The 14,886-nt window shown below is 44.6% G+C and overlaps 1 protein-coding gene and 1 non-coding gene across 5 annotated transcripts in view; both read right to left on the reverse strand.

Annotated features, from left to right (window-relative positions):
* IGF1R (insulin like growth factor 1 receptor) overlaps nucleotides 1-14,886 on the reverse strand; it is a 310,074-nt gene that overhangs the window by 150,017 nt on the left and 145,171 nt on the right. The gene's annotated exons all lie outside the window — the stretch shown is intronic.
* Nucleotides 4,057-4,163, reverse strand: LOC115803942 (U6 spliceosomal RNA). The gene has a single exon (XR_004024750.2). It is a non-coding gene; the product is annotated as a U6 spliceosomal RNA (small nuclear RNA).

A 14,886-nucleotide genomic window follows, 5' to 3' on the forward strand; every position in this document is an offset into this window, starting at 1 on the left:
TAAAATCATTAAATAAAAATCTTTCCCATTTGGAGTTCATAGCCGAGTATGTGTTTATATGAGTATGTGTTTAATGCTCCATGGACCTGATGAACAGGATTCTAGTACCTCAACCACGAAACACTTGGAACCTGATGCTGACATAAAAGCAAAGCAAAAGTCCTCTGAGCTTCAGGGAAAATCATTTATAAATATTCACAGTTATCTACTTTACCGAGAGACAGATAGACTAAGTCAGAATTCGCAATCCCTGCATACAAGGAGAATACACCAAATGCATAAAATGTAAACATGCATAGATGTACAAGGCCATTTAAGTTAAGGAAAAATTGGAGCCCCACATAGCAACAGATTCGGAGGCACCAGGTTTCACAATAGTGCCCTGGAATGCCAAGAAAATGATCCACATTAAAGACAGCAAAGTGCTGTTAATGAACAAAAATTAAGAGAAAAATGTAAATATCTTGCACTCTGAGAAGGGAGCTTTGATTACTTGGGAAATCAACTCAAGCAAAAACTTCTGTTCCAATGATGCCAGACAAATACAATGCATACAGAAGATGTCTGCATGTAGACAAGACCATGGCTATGATGGGATCCATTCTTTCAATGTGAATTTGTCTAGTCTTTCAAGGAGGTAAGCTCAAAGCCTGTATACACTTTGCTCTCCAAAGTTGCTGTTGGTCAAAACATCTGAGATGCTTCTTGAATTTGACAATTCTGGCTTCCTTGACCTCATGGGTGCAATCCTCCACCCTCAAGCCAAACAAAACAAAACCCCAAACATTCCTCAGTCCTGCGTTATCTCCCCTCTTCCATTTTCTACCCATCTTTCAGAAGGAGGAGGCTACAGTCCCTGCCTCTGCTGACAACTTAACCACTGGGCCACCCAGGGTGTGCTCCTTCAACTAAAATGGTTTTGCCGCCAGTGGCACAGTCATCCACTATAATGACTCAATCTCCTAAATAAGGAAATACCCCCTTTGGAAGTGTTCTGCTCCCTCTCCTTCTATGGCAGTTCTCTCTTGTTCCTTGTTTTATTTCTTATTGCAATCCTTCTCTATCCCTTCTCCTTCCTTAAGTCCTGAAGTCCTCCAAGGGCCTAGCCTGTGGACTTAAGTGACCTACCACTGTTAGTACTAAGGCTCAGGCCAGAATCACATCTTAGAACCAGCCAGCCATGCCCTGGGTCAGCTTACCCCAAATTTTTTCTAATCAGGACCCCAACTGAACTTCAAAGCCAAAGCCATCACTGTACCCAGAGCTGGCCCATGCAGTGTGCCTTTCATTCAGACCCTCAGGACGTGGACACAGTGACATCATGTTGGCTGCTGGCCAAAAAGAGAAACGGGACAATTAGGACCCAAGACTAGCTGTTTATATCAAGTCCTTAATGCATTCCTTCTCATCCCTTCCTTTGGTATAACTGCAATGAAAGACTTTCCTTTTACAGTTAAAAAAAAAAAAAAAAAAGAAACCGAACTCATATCACCGATGCCTAAAACAGCCCAGATGTGGCATTCAAGGCTGGGGAGGGGCATGCGATGTTAATGGGACACACGACACCCACACGGGAGAGAAACAAAACCAGGGCAACCAGGAAAGCGAGTCAGGCATGCAATGGTGAGCTTCCACACTGGTGCTGGGCAATGGGCATTAGGGGTATTGCCAGTTGTGTTTATACAACATCAAAACATGAAGAGCTAAAGAAAGACGCTTGGCACATCTGGAGAGTTTGTGACATCACGCATTAGGTGCCTTAAAGCACCTGGTTGCCACTAGCAATGGGAAGGGAAGGGTCCTATTTAAAAGCTGGAGCAAAAAAACAGCCTAATCGTCTCTATCTCTGTTCTCAGTGTCCACGTTGGAGAAGGGTGTGCTTAACCTCTCTGGCAGAACAACTTTACAGTAGCGTTATCCTTCATATACAGCCATGATGCCTTGGGGTAATTCTCTTCCCCCAACCATGCTCAAGGACACAAATCCGGCATTTCTGATATGGGGAATCATTTTGAGGGTGGTGTGGATGGCCAGTCGGTTTGGGGTTCGCTCTTTGCGCACAGGACAGTCAGCGAGGACACTCCTCATCCAGGCTTAAAGCGCTCTTTGCGAGGACGGCGGCCCTCTGCCGGGGCTCACAGGGGCAGCTGTAACCCAGCCGCCCCTCTCTCTGGTGTTTGTTTTGATAGAGGTTCATTTATGCCCAAGACAATGCCTGCCCTCTTCTCTCTGCTCCCAGCAGGAAGCGGTGGCAGGGAGGGGGGCCAGCATTGTCACACAGCTTCCAATTCACACAACCCTGTGACCACAACAATGAGGCTTCAAGTGCCACAAATAATGAGCTGCCCACTGGGAACAGGAGAGGGGGACAGGGCAAGGGAGCCAGCACGTGCAGACCTGGGGCACCAGGTAGTAGGTGGCCCATAATCAGAGCTCCACTCCCAGGGCTGGGCACAGGGACCCCACCTGCCTCCTCTTGGGTGGCTTGGGGACAGAGATGTAACCAACGCCCCCAGGGATGACGAAGCCTTTTTTCCCTTTTCCCAGTTCACTTCTCTTACCATTTCCTCCAACTAAATGAGCAAACACTCAGAAAAAACAAAACAAACGAAAAAAAAAATTAACGCACACAACATGCTTAGTGTTCTAATTTACACACAGTTGCACAAGGGGCAGAAAAGTCTAATTTGAATCGACAAAAAATGAACAATATCCTTTAAAATACAGCCGGGGCTAGATGGCTGGGAGTGAATGAAATGCATTACCCAACCAACTGCTGCTGTAACACAAGCCCTCTCCTCCCCCTCCTGGGCCTCATTCATAAAAAGCCTGCTTTGCCTCAGCAGCTGCAGGAGCCGGACTGGATTTGCGTCCGTGTTTTCCAAGACAGAGGGAAAACAAATGAAACAAAGAGAATCCCTCAGATTCCACCACCGAGTCTGCCTCCTCTAGGGAAGTTTGGGCTGCCTCTCTCGGTCGCCAGGTCTGTTCCCCAAACAGGCGGAGGGCATTCTGCAGAGCTGCTTGTGGGGAGCAGGGCTAATGCTTACACACCCAGTGTGTTATTAAAGAAATTCCCATCTGCTGAGTCACACGCCGTATCTTTCACCACCCTGCTATTTAAAAGATAATAATAAAAAACAAAAATCGAAGGTTCTTCCTTGTTGGTAAATGGGGGCTGTCAGTTTATCTAAAGACTGCCGAATTGGGGTAGAGGTGGCAACAAATTTCCAAAAGAGGTGGAATTTTTAAGTTGTCCACTTTTAAATTGATAGCACTATGCTCAAACTTTATACAGCTATGGTAGAAATCTTAGGAGGTTTTGTACAACTTTAATTCTTAATATTACTTTTCAAATTTCCAAACACACCAACAATTGATATGCTGCATCCTGGCAGAAGTCCCCCCAAGTCCAACCCTTTGCCATGGCTCCCCTCCCAGCAGAGCATCTTTCACCACTTCCCAGGCCCAGGGAGGCTGGTTCTCACAAAAGAACAAGCCTCGCTCAAGTACACAGTCCCTTAGGAAAGTCAGAAATCACCATGATAGATGGGAGGCTATCAAATTTTTTAGACTCAAAACCCTTCTTCAAAACAAGGCCTGAACACAAAAGCATGTTCTAATTTACCAGGAATGTTTTTTTTTAAAACACATCTTTATTGGAATATAATTGCTTTACAATGGTGTGTTAGTTTCTGCTTTATAACAAAGTGAATCAGCTATACATATACATATATCTCCATATATCCTCCCTCTTGCATCTTCGTCCCACCCTCCCTATCCCACCCCTCTAGGTGGTCACAAAGCACCGAGCTGATCTCCCTGTGCTGTGTGGCTGCTTCCCACTAGCTATCTGTTTTACATTTGGTAGTGTATATATATGTCCATGCCACTCTCTCACTTCGTCCCAGTTTACCCTTCCCCCTCCCCGTGTCCTCAAGTCCATTCTCTACGTCTGCGTCTTTATTCCTGTCCTGCCCCTGCCCCTAGGTTCTTCAGAACCATTTTTTTTTTTTAGATTCCATATATATGTGTTAGCATACAGTATTTGTTTTTCAAAAATACGAACGCTTCACGAATTTGCACATCATCCTTGTTCAGGGGCCATGCTAATCTTCTCTGTATCGTTCCAATTTTAGTATACGTGCTGCCGAAGCAAGCACACCAGGAATGGTTTTAATGCAAGAATTAAATAGGAACAGAGTGCAGGAAGAGGAAACAGGAATAAAACCATTCTTGTTGCCCTAATACCAGAGCTGTCTTCTGGTAAATTGAGATATAAATTCTCTCCAGAGACAAGATGATCAGAGCTATTAACTGGTCCCTTCTCGGCTCTTGCAAAACAGAAGTAGGGTTTCAAAATCTCAAATGGCAAGGGGTGCGGGGGAGTCTGCTACATTTCCAGAAAATCCTAACTTTAACACTACAGTCCCTCTGTAATCCCGCCCTGCTCATCAGGGCTGGGGCCCAGGAGGTCACATTCCTGCGTGCTCCCCGCCACTCCCTCCCCCACCCCCAGACTATAATAGAAGCCCTGAGCGCTCTTGTGCAGTAAACATTCATTGCTACCACATTCTCTCCCCCCACGAAGGCCTCCCCCTCCCACCTTCACCCAGGGATTGACAGCCAAAGAAATGAGAAAATGATGTGGAGATAGCAAATGAATCTTGTAAGATACCTGGTCTGTAATTAAATCACAATAACCTCTTCAAAGGCAACAATGTCAAGATAACCAACTGAGAGCAAAATAAGTCTTACAGAAATTACACCAACCTTTATAAAGAGATTACCTAGTGGCTGCTGCCTGGATTCCACAACCATTTTTTTTTAACTAGTCTCAGACCTTCTGACCATGGTGTGAGAGTTCCCATGTAGAAACCTGCAGACCTGTGGTTCTCTATGTATTTTCTGTGACCATGAACATGCTTTACAGGTAAGGGGAATGTACCCATGATCATTTTTTGAGGGGGGTCCATGGAAGAAGGAGATAGATGAGTCATATAATGGATACAGATTTAGTGAGATTTTAATACCTAAACTGTCTCTGGCCCCATTTGCAAACAACTGGTAAGCATCAAAATGTTTCTTAAGCCCTTGGGTGTGGGCGTGGTTACCCAAGGACGTGGTAACTTCCCTAAAGGAACAATAAAATACACCCTAGGACGCATATCAATTAATCAAGTTTGGCCCTAACTAAATGTGTGGTATATAGGGCAAGATACCTTATAAGCTCTCTGTCCATCAGCGTCCTCATCTATAGAATGGATATAACAATGAAGCTGACTCTTGCAGGGTTGTCATAAGGGCGGATACAGAATAAGTACTCAGTAAATATTAGTTGCTTTGCTAAGTTGTCACGTCACCCCCCATCTAAACTCTCTGCTGACTTTCCAACACAGAGAACAAAATCCTTTTTTTTTTTTCTGTCCCACGTGATGATTTGGCTGTGCCCACCCTCTGCCCCTCCCTCATGGGCTCCAGCCCCACGACTGTCTCTTCCTCTTTCTCTGCCGTCCCATATGCATCCCATATGCATCTGCCAGTCCTGTTGGCGCTTTGGGATTCCAACTGCATCTCCCAACAACCTTCACCATTATCCTGGTCGAAGATGCACATTCTCTGCCCTGGATGATGGCAACTGCCACCTCCTACTGGTCTCTCTGCTTCTGTCCCGGCCCTAGAGTCTACCGTCAACACAGAAGCCAGTGTCATCCCCCTGCTCAGAATCCTGCCATCTCCTGTCCCTGTCAAAGCCAAGGTCCTCACCATGGCCCCCTGCCCTCCAGCCTCCTGGCTTTCCTGCAACCCTTCCTTTAGGTCTCTGCCCAAATGCCATCTCACTAGAGACCCCCTCTGAGTACCCTACAGAAAAGAGCACCCCACCCAGCACAGTCCCCAGGCCGCCCTGATTTAACAAAAGCTCCATGAAGGCAGAGACTCATCCATGGCTCTATTCCTACACCGAGAACAGCACCTGGCACAGGGCAGGTGCCCAGAGAGTGTGGGGTGAATAAACAGCCCTGCTCCCCACATGCACACACCCCAAGATCGTCCCCACCTTGGGGACTTTCCACCTATGGTCCCCTGCCACCACGTCCCCATGTCTCCTCCTGGCTGACTCATACTCTCAGGGCAAACGTCCCCTCCTCCGAAAGCCCTTCTCTGAGACCCCAACCCCAACCCCACCCCCCACCAGTTATTCATCTATTCTTGCTCACAGCACTCATCATTGTCTGACACTGTGACTTGATTATGGTCTGTTTCTGCCACTAGAACGTTTCCATCGCTGGGCCCTCAGTGGCTACAACAGTGCACCCGAGCACCTGGCCTGTGTTTCTGAAGAATGGTGGTGCTTATATTGATGTTCTTTACAAAGGAAATCTGGGAGCGGGGCAGGAGGGCCTGTTCTTCCCCGTGCCACACACTCCGAAAGTTCTCTTTCAATGCAACACCTCTGGAGCCTGCAAACGCCTGCCGGCTGATGGGCTCTGTGGTCGCCCGCAGAAGCACTCAGCAGCTAAGAGGTTATTTGTGTGCAAAGGAAAACAAACCTAAGTTACTAAATAACAGCTCAACATCTGTCACCACAGATGAGCAACTGTACGCACAGCCAATGATCCTGCACGGCATGACCTGTCCAAACACCAGGTGTCAGCTCCGCTTCTCCCTGAGCGGGCTTGAGCGCGGTCATCACAGCTGCCTGGGGACACCGCTCAAAACCAGCACCCCAACCCCAGCGCCCAGCCCCCTGGCCTCTGATGCACTCACTGCCTGCGCAGCAGAGACATCAGGTGACTTCCTTGAACAAGAAAAATTGCCCGCAAGGCCGCAGGTGGGACTTGAATGGTGCTGCTGTCGTGACCTCGGGGAAACCAGGACCACAAAACGTGACCGGGGGCACTACACACATAGGGCGGGGGGAGAGCTGTGGAAGATGTGGGGGACCCACTCCAACACGAGCACCCCGTAAACGAGGTGGAAGCAAGCTCACCCACCCCAAGAGACCCCGGGCCCCCGGCCTTGAGAGTTAGATGCACCGTCAGAATTCCAACAGGATTCATTAGCGAGAGTGTTCAAACAAACCCAGTGTGAACACACACTCAGCAAACATTGACTGGAGCTTTGGGGACGGAGGCTCTGTCTAGGTGCTTGGGAGACATGGGGAAGAAAAACAAAAAGATAAGATCCTTGCCCTTGTAAAGCTTGTGTGGGTCTAAGGGAGACACAGACAGAGAAAATATACCAAAGACTTAATTATTAAGTAAGTTAAAATCATGTTAGAAAATAATAAATGGAGAAATCCAGATTAAGATCACCAATTACCAGTCACGAGACCTCAGCAGCTCAGACTGTGGATGTGGGGTTCAGAGACATCTGAGAAGTTATGCTATTTGCCAGACAAATGTGTTCCCATTGTAATGTAAACTGCAGGACCAAGCTATCCGTGTTGCGCTTGTTCCCTGCAGGATTCTCAGCTCAAGAAGAACACCAGGCACAGGTCAGAGGCTCAGTAGCATTTGCTGAAGAAACGAAATGCTCACCACCAAGTTCTCACTTCTGTGACAGAACCTCCCAAAGGTGAGGGAGGGCCTGGGCTTTTACAACAGATCCCAAACAAAACCAAACACACACACAGAGGCACCTTTACCTCTCCTCCACCCCCATCCTCCCAGGGGGGCACAGGAAGGTCCACTACAACCTGCCAGCACAGTGCCCAACACAACACCTGGGCCCCACAGTCCACGTCCCCTGCTGGCCACCTCTTCCTGGGCTGGAGTGCTCACGGACCCTGTCCAAGCTGAGCCCTGGGCCGCCTGCAGGGCTACACGGTGGAGCACAATACATCCACGAGGCAGAGATGGATGAGCGTGCAAGCACTGTCCTTCAATACTTCCAGTATTTCAGATATCCAAAAAGCACATTATAAACCTCAGTGGTGATCTAGTTAGCTTGTTTGCAAAAGATAATTTAAATAGGTGTTTCAAATTACTAGGAAGAAAGCATGACCAACACAAAGGCGTGTTCCATCTAAAAGCAGTGGTTCTCAGGAAATAGCATTTGTAAAAATATGCTTATTAAAGTTAGATAATTTCTTCAATAAACATAATTCTAACATAATAATTTGTGTTTTGTTAAATTTTTAACTTACTAATACATGTGGGTATGTTTTTTAAGACCTAAAGTACATGACTATTTAACCAAGCCTGGAGGGCAAAGTTAAAATAACACAGCATACAGGTTAAAGTGAGCTTTCTTAATGGCTCTTTCCTTTCCCACCCTCTCTCATCCCACTTTCAGAAACTTCAGTTAAATAAAAACTTACCTGTTAGCTATTTCCTAGATAACTTACAACTGCTATAAAACATTCAATTCTTTTCCCACTACTTTATTACTTAAGGAGTTGAGGGTTAAATGTTATTAATTTTCACATAATTTAGTGCTTATACATCAGCAGACCCAGATTCTTCTTTAAGCCAATCCACAGTGAGGTTAAGGTCAGGGAAAGATTCATGACTTCTGGTCCAAACTGATAGCAACACTAAGGTATAAACAATCAGGCCATAGCTCAGAAGAGAGCAGAGAAGGTCACAGATTACACGGTGCTGACGTCTGCACAACAAGGTTGAAGACTCAAGCCCAAAATGATGAGGGTCAAGAGGTGAGGGATTCTTGCTTCAGGGAGACACTAGGCACATTTTCCAGTTGAGTTCGCAGTGAATCAAGGTCACTTGGTATTGTGTTTCCCGAACTACTGTAGAGGAAGGGCTCTGAAATGATTCCACTTTGAAGTTCACGACTGATTTCGTTACAACCAAATGACAGCAAACATTGGCACAGCGGTTGCACATAAAAGTACTTCAGAGGACGTTAGCTAGGAAACGGAACTTTTTACAGACAAATCAGAATGTCACTTATCTAAAGGAGACGGTTTGTTTACTAACTGATTTTCAAGTCCATTTTGTGAATAAAAACAGTAGTTGGCCTATCCTGGAGAACCCCTCAGCTGTTAACAGAGCTGTGCAGGACATACAGGCTTCTTCCTCTACCTCTGCTCCTTTACTTCTTCCACACAATCCACCTGAGCCCCACCGCGGGCATCTGCTCTCCACTGCAGACCGTAGCCTACACACCCACCCATATTTAGGGAAAAACATCTCAGACAGCTGGCACGGAATCAATGTCCACCTGAAAAGTACCTCTGAGAGCCATCTAATAAAGTCCAAAACCATGGTCATGAATACCAAACCGTGGAAGTCTAGACTGGTTTTTCTAAATGAGACAAGGAAAGTACTCCATGTGCAACATCTTGTAAACCCACAGCTGTTGAACAACGTCTTTCAGTCACAGAGCTGAACGCAGAGAAGACGGCCATTTTCACAACAGCATTTCTTTTCTGGATGGGAATGCATAGGGCACTTGTCATGGCCGTTACGTAAGCACTGAGATCAGGTAACTTACCATCGTGCACCTTGCTTCATCTCAAAACCTAAAATTGTGCACTAAAGTCACCCTCATTTTGTGCCTTTCTGCAAAAGTGAAGCCATTAAAATCTGAGCAAAAGAATAAATACAAATATTTCATAACATTCTACCTTTAAGGGTCCCAAAGATTCAAGGGTGTTCCCTCTTAGAATAGTTTTATCTTCGTTGAAATAAAAGGGTCTTAATATAGTCTTTTTCCTACAGATCTCGGTGTAAATTACAGATTGATGTCAATGAAGTGGAAGAAATTTGAGGAAAAGGATGTTTCTTTCATAAAATACTATGCATCAGAGTCTACATCCTAAGCTATAAATATTTAGCAAAGGGATAATATGACACATTTACCAATATTTCTGTCAAAATAACAACATCTAAACTGTGACTTTAACAAGCTACCTTCTCCTCATGTTTTAGTATAGAGAAGTGTTGGGATACAATCTCTTTTTAAAGAGAAACATACTGTGATTGCAGCCAAAACTGGGAGTAACCTGAGTCCGTGACTTAAAGGGCAGAACTAAGCCCTATTACTACAGTGATAACGGTAACAGGAGCATTTGATTACGTATGGCTCTCCCTAAGCCCTGAAACACTAGAAGGCCTCCATTTTCATTACAAATGTTTGAAAATGCTTTTAAAACGGATTCATTTATTGACAATATAAGGTTTTTTTTTTTTAAAGTACTTGCGTTCCTTTCCTAAAAGGGAGACATTTTGCTGTTTGTTAATTTTCACATCTGTCAGCAACTGACAACTGGATCTGTTGAGCAACCATTTATTCTTTTTGACAAAGAAACTTCATATAAAATTGGAATGGAATTTTATGATCAAGTGCAAGAGAATCTGGAGCAACTTCACAGATGGTAACATCTAACAGTGCACAGACCCCAGAGGTTCTCGTGCAGTGGCCCTGGGGAACAGGCCAGCCTTTGTATTGGTATAGAACAGACAGGCCTGGAGCTTTTCAGGAGGAAAAAAAAAAAAATCAATACAGCAATATACAATGGCAGACAAAGCTACAAGTGTTTACAGAGTTTTAGCACATAGAAACATCCGGTTCAAAAGCTTGTTGAACTCAAATCTGTATTTGGTCTGTCACAAGCAACCCACCACCACCTCTCAAAACATCAACTCTTATTGAACACACAAAAAATTCTGTGTTTAGGCACAGAATATTGGTACAAAATATCCAAAAATGAAAGTGAACTTTTCCAAAAGTAAAACCCAGTATATTCAAGGAAACATCCAATAATTAAGAGGAATAATAACTGCTTAAAACTTGGGGTTTGGGAATTTGGCCTCCCACCTGTCCCCATCTAGGGATGTAAATAAAAAACATTGAAGTTATAATGTAAAAAATATACATGAAAAGATCTTATAACGTGCGCCAGCCATAATCATCTTAATATGGTAACCTGGGTAATAACTTTCCGCCAGGATTTAGCCTTTGATGGTAATGGTCACACATCGATAGCTTTTACTTTAAAAGCCTCTTTCCAAACAAACAGACATCAAATCAAAAAGCACATTTTAAAATTAGAAAGATTTTGCTAATTTGTCTTCTATATTTCCAAAGATGAATCTCACTCAGAAATCTGGGTGCTCTTATCTCTCAAGATACATGAAAATGCCTCAGAAATGCTTAGCTCATATAATGATGGGTATGTGTGTGGGTGTCAGTCATTTTCCCTTCTCCTGAGACTAAGCAGCTACCATTTGAAGTCTCCAATTCCACTCTCCCTACATTTACAATATTCTACCAATTAACACTCATTTGGATCAGCAAATAAACATTGGTGGTGGTGGGGGTTTACTGTCAGCCCTTCATACCTTAAACCTGAAAGTCAGGAAGACAATCTGACTCAAGAATTCTACAGGAAGTGAATTTGGGGATTTTTAAGGTAATAGGGAGGACAAAAAAAATTTTCTCTGAACTGCCTGGTTGGCCCTTCCAAGGGGCAGAATTATATAAACCCTACCCAGCCTCTTCCACCAAACCCCTTGCCAGGTGAGGAGCTATGACTAGACTATGTACAGAAGTTATACGAGCAGATTTCCACTTTGCCAACGTCTCTCCTTCCACCTTCTGCTTCCCCAGCAAACCACACCACTGAGGCCCTTCATTTGTATTTGTGTAAAATAACAGGCACCTTAAATGTGCTACCTTCCATTTGTGCATCATCGCTGTGCATCAACAAAATACTGACTGTGCATATCATTAACTACGTCACGCATGCCTGTGCATTTTTAACTCATTCTAGCACCACAACTCTGTTTACTAAAATACACTCAGCATTTATTGGTCACACAGCCTTTCATCAACTTACAACTTAAAAATGGGATCAGACAATAGGCGGTCTTTTGTGACTGGCTTCTTTCACTTGGACATTGTCTCCAAGATCCATCCATCCATTTTACTTTTTATCAGGTGGCAAAATAGTTTGTCGATCTATGATATCAATGCTTTAGGTGGGAAAACTGTCCTCTTTCACAGCCCACAAGTCACACGTTACATGGTAGGTGGTCATAGATAAGGACTTTAATGTTTGAACAGATCGCCACTCTTTTTGGCTCCATTGTTATACAAGTAAAATTTAATAAAAAGAAAACTGCTTACTAGGTTTAATAATAAGTTACAAATAAGTTAAAAGTCAATTATTAGAGGAAAAGATACAAAGTAAGTTGGTTGTTGCTTTTTTAAGTCTTTTGAGATACCAGAGTAATATGTGTTGCATTTGCCAAAGGCATAGCGGCCTATAATAAGGGCAACCACACATATAAGGCTTTCCTGGCACCACAAAGATGTGATTTAGGCACTAAAAGAATATATGTTAACATTTATTAGTCAGTAGTCCATTAGGCATTGTTAAGTAATTTCTAATCAAGAACCTATCATCATGGAGCCATCTGAGCAGGCACCAACAGCTATGAAAACTTTAAAGGAAATTTTGGTACAAGCTTCAGTCTCATGAAGGCTTGCACATGGTTTTGTATGTGACTATAATTACCTGGCTAGGAGGCATCAAGAATATAAAAAAGGAAATGATCTTTTCTTTATGTTTACCCATATTATTTTCTGCTTTTGTTTTAAGCACTACAAGGTAAATGAATACACATACTTAGGGTGGTAAAAACTCTATAATTTGATTAGCTTGACTATATGATTCAACATGAAGTGAAAGAAAAATAGGTTTTATAAGATGGCAGAAGTTTTATACTTTGTTTTCGTGTTGTTAAATACTGTTTCCTCTTACCTCTGTGAGGGAAAGACTCTGATCAGCCCCTTCTCTGTTTTTCCCTCAGGGCATAAAGAGAGGTCCTACAGAGGGAAGAGACCAGGGAGGCCAGGGGCTTTGCTGAGCCAATCAAAACTGCAAGGCCCAGGGCTCCAGGCTCCCAGGCCAGCGTTCTTGCCAGGCCCCTGGACAATGGCTCCCTGTTCCACCCGCTGCACCACAGCACCTGTGCACGGGGCAAACTGCATTTGAAATGAGCTTCCCCAGATGTGCTTCCATGTGGAAGTTAAGGTTTTCTGTGCAGGTCTGTCACAGCCCTATCGAGGGACAGGCCACCTGGAAAAACAAGGGGGAGAAATGATCCCTGATGGTTCTGTCACATGCTTCGTTTAAACAAAAGAAGTGTTGATCTTTCTAGGCAAGGATACGGGTCACCCAGGTGCCCCCTTCACTTTGCACCCCACATCCCCTGTGCACTCTGACCCGCAGCATCACAGCACACGCCGCACCCCAACATGCACACTGAGATGACCGAGCAGGACGCCTCCGGTGTTGCCAAGACTCCTCCTCCAGTCACCTGCCCAGCCCTTCTCAAACCCCAGAGGCACAGAGCCTCCTGTTCCTTCACAGAGTACCCTCATGGGGCAAAGTCCCAGAACACAAGTCATGGAAACTCAGCAGCTAATATGCATTTCTCCTCTGGCTAAGTCACAGATACTAAATGTTGGCAGATGAAGTGTACCCAGAGCAACTCAGGGCTATTTTCAGGGTATGGGCTTTCCTTTTTTTTTTTTTTTTTTTAAATTAATTTTTTATTTTTGGCTGTGCTGGGTCTCCGTTTCTGCGCGAGGGCTTTCTCCAGTTGCAGCAAGCGGGGGCCACTCTTCATCGCGGTGCGCGGGACTCTCACTATCGCGGCCTCTCTTGTTGCGGAGCACAAGACGCGCAGGCTCAGTAGTTGTGGCTCACGGGCCCAACTTCTCCGCGGCATGTGGGATCTTCCCGGACCGGGGCACGAACCCGTGTCCCCTGCATTGGCAGGCAGGCAGACTCTCAACCACTGCGCCACCAGGGAAGCCCTGGACTTCCCTTTTTCTCTGAGCTCCAGGAGCAAACCCCCATGTACCATTCTCCCTCCAATGGTGCTTCCCCCGGGACTCTCCTCCTCATCAAAGTGGGAAGACCCTCCCAAGGCCACAAAAGAGCCCCTGGGTTACATTATGGGTCTTGGTCACAGGATTTAAGAATGTATCCCTGTACAGCCTGTTGTTTCCCCCCCCCATTATTAAACTGTAAGACCATTCAATGAAAAAGCCCCTTCCCCAAAGAAAAAGTCCAATGGCATAAATTTAAAGGTCCACTTGAAGTCACGGTTGCATTTAATTACACTGAAGACATGGCATGTCGCCTTCTTTGTAAGGTATGGAATTTTCACTTTTCAAATGAAAGACAACCCATCCTCCAAGGAGAAGGACTAGACGAGGAGCAGGGCGGTGGTAGCCAGAGGAAGGACGAACCAGAGGCTTCGACCACAGAGACTGAAACCGCGACGGTTGCTTTTCTGAGAAACATACTACAAACATAATGAAAATGATTACAGTATAAATTAAGACTATGGATTTTTGCCTTAAAAAAAACAGGCTAGCCAGCTGACATCAAGTTTATCGCCCCCATGGTTCCAAATGGAAAAAGCGTCACAGATGCAATTGTACGGCCTAGAACAACGAGTTCTTGTAAACACTGTAAAGGTTTTTCTTTTTTCTTTCAAAGATAAAGAAGGCATAACCTAGAAATAATATAACTACACAAAGAAAATATTACGCACAAAGAAAGAAGCTGGCAATCATGATCTGAGTTGGATTTAAGGGTTTGCTTGTTTGTCTTTCCATTTTACAGAAAGGTAAATGACCAGAAAAGTCAACTGGGAAAAGTAAGCCATGAGCTCACGTGTTCTCTTCTGTTATGAGCAGGATCTGCCTTCAGAAACTTTAAAAAAAGGGGGGGAGGGGGTTAGAAAAGAAAAAAGCCACTGTAAAATTAGTTTCTAATAAAGAGAAAATAATATTTAACTGACTCCTGAGCACAAAAATTCTTTAACCACTTTAATCGATTGAAATTGATGCTAGAAGTAACTGCTGAGAAACCACAAGGAATAAACATGAAGCCCACTG

This window comes from Delphinapterus leucas, chromosome 2 (genome assembly GCF_059928025.1).
Source record: "Delphinapterus leucas isolate spDelLeu-1000000601 "Yukka" chromosome 2, BTC_Dleu_Yukka2, whole genome shotgun sequence".
Classification (NCBI taxonomy): domain Eukaryota; kingdom Metazoa; phylum Chordata; class Mammalia; order Artiodactyla; family Monodontidae; genus Delphinapterus; species Delphinapterus leucas.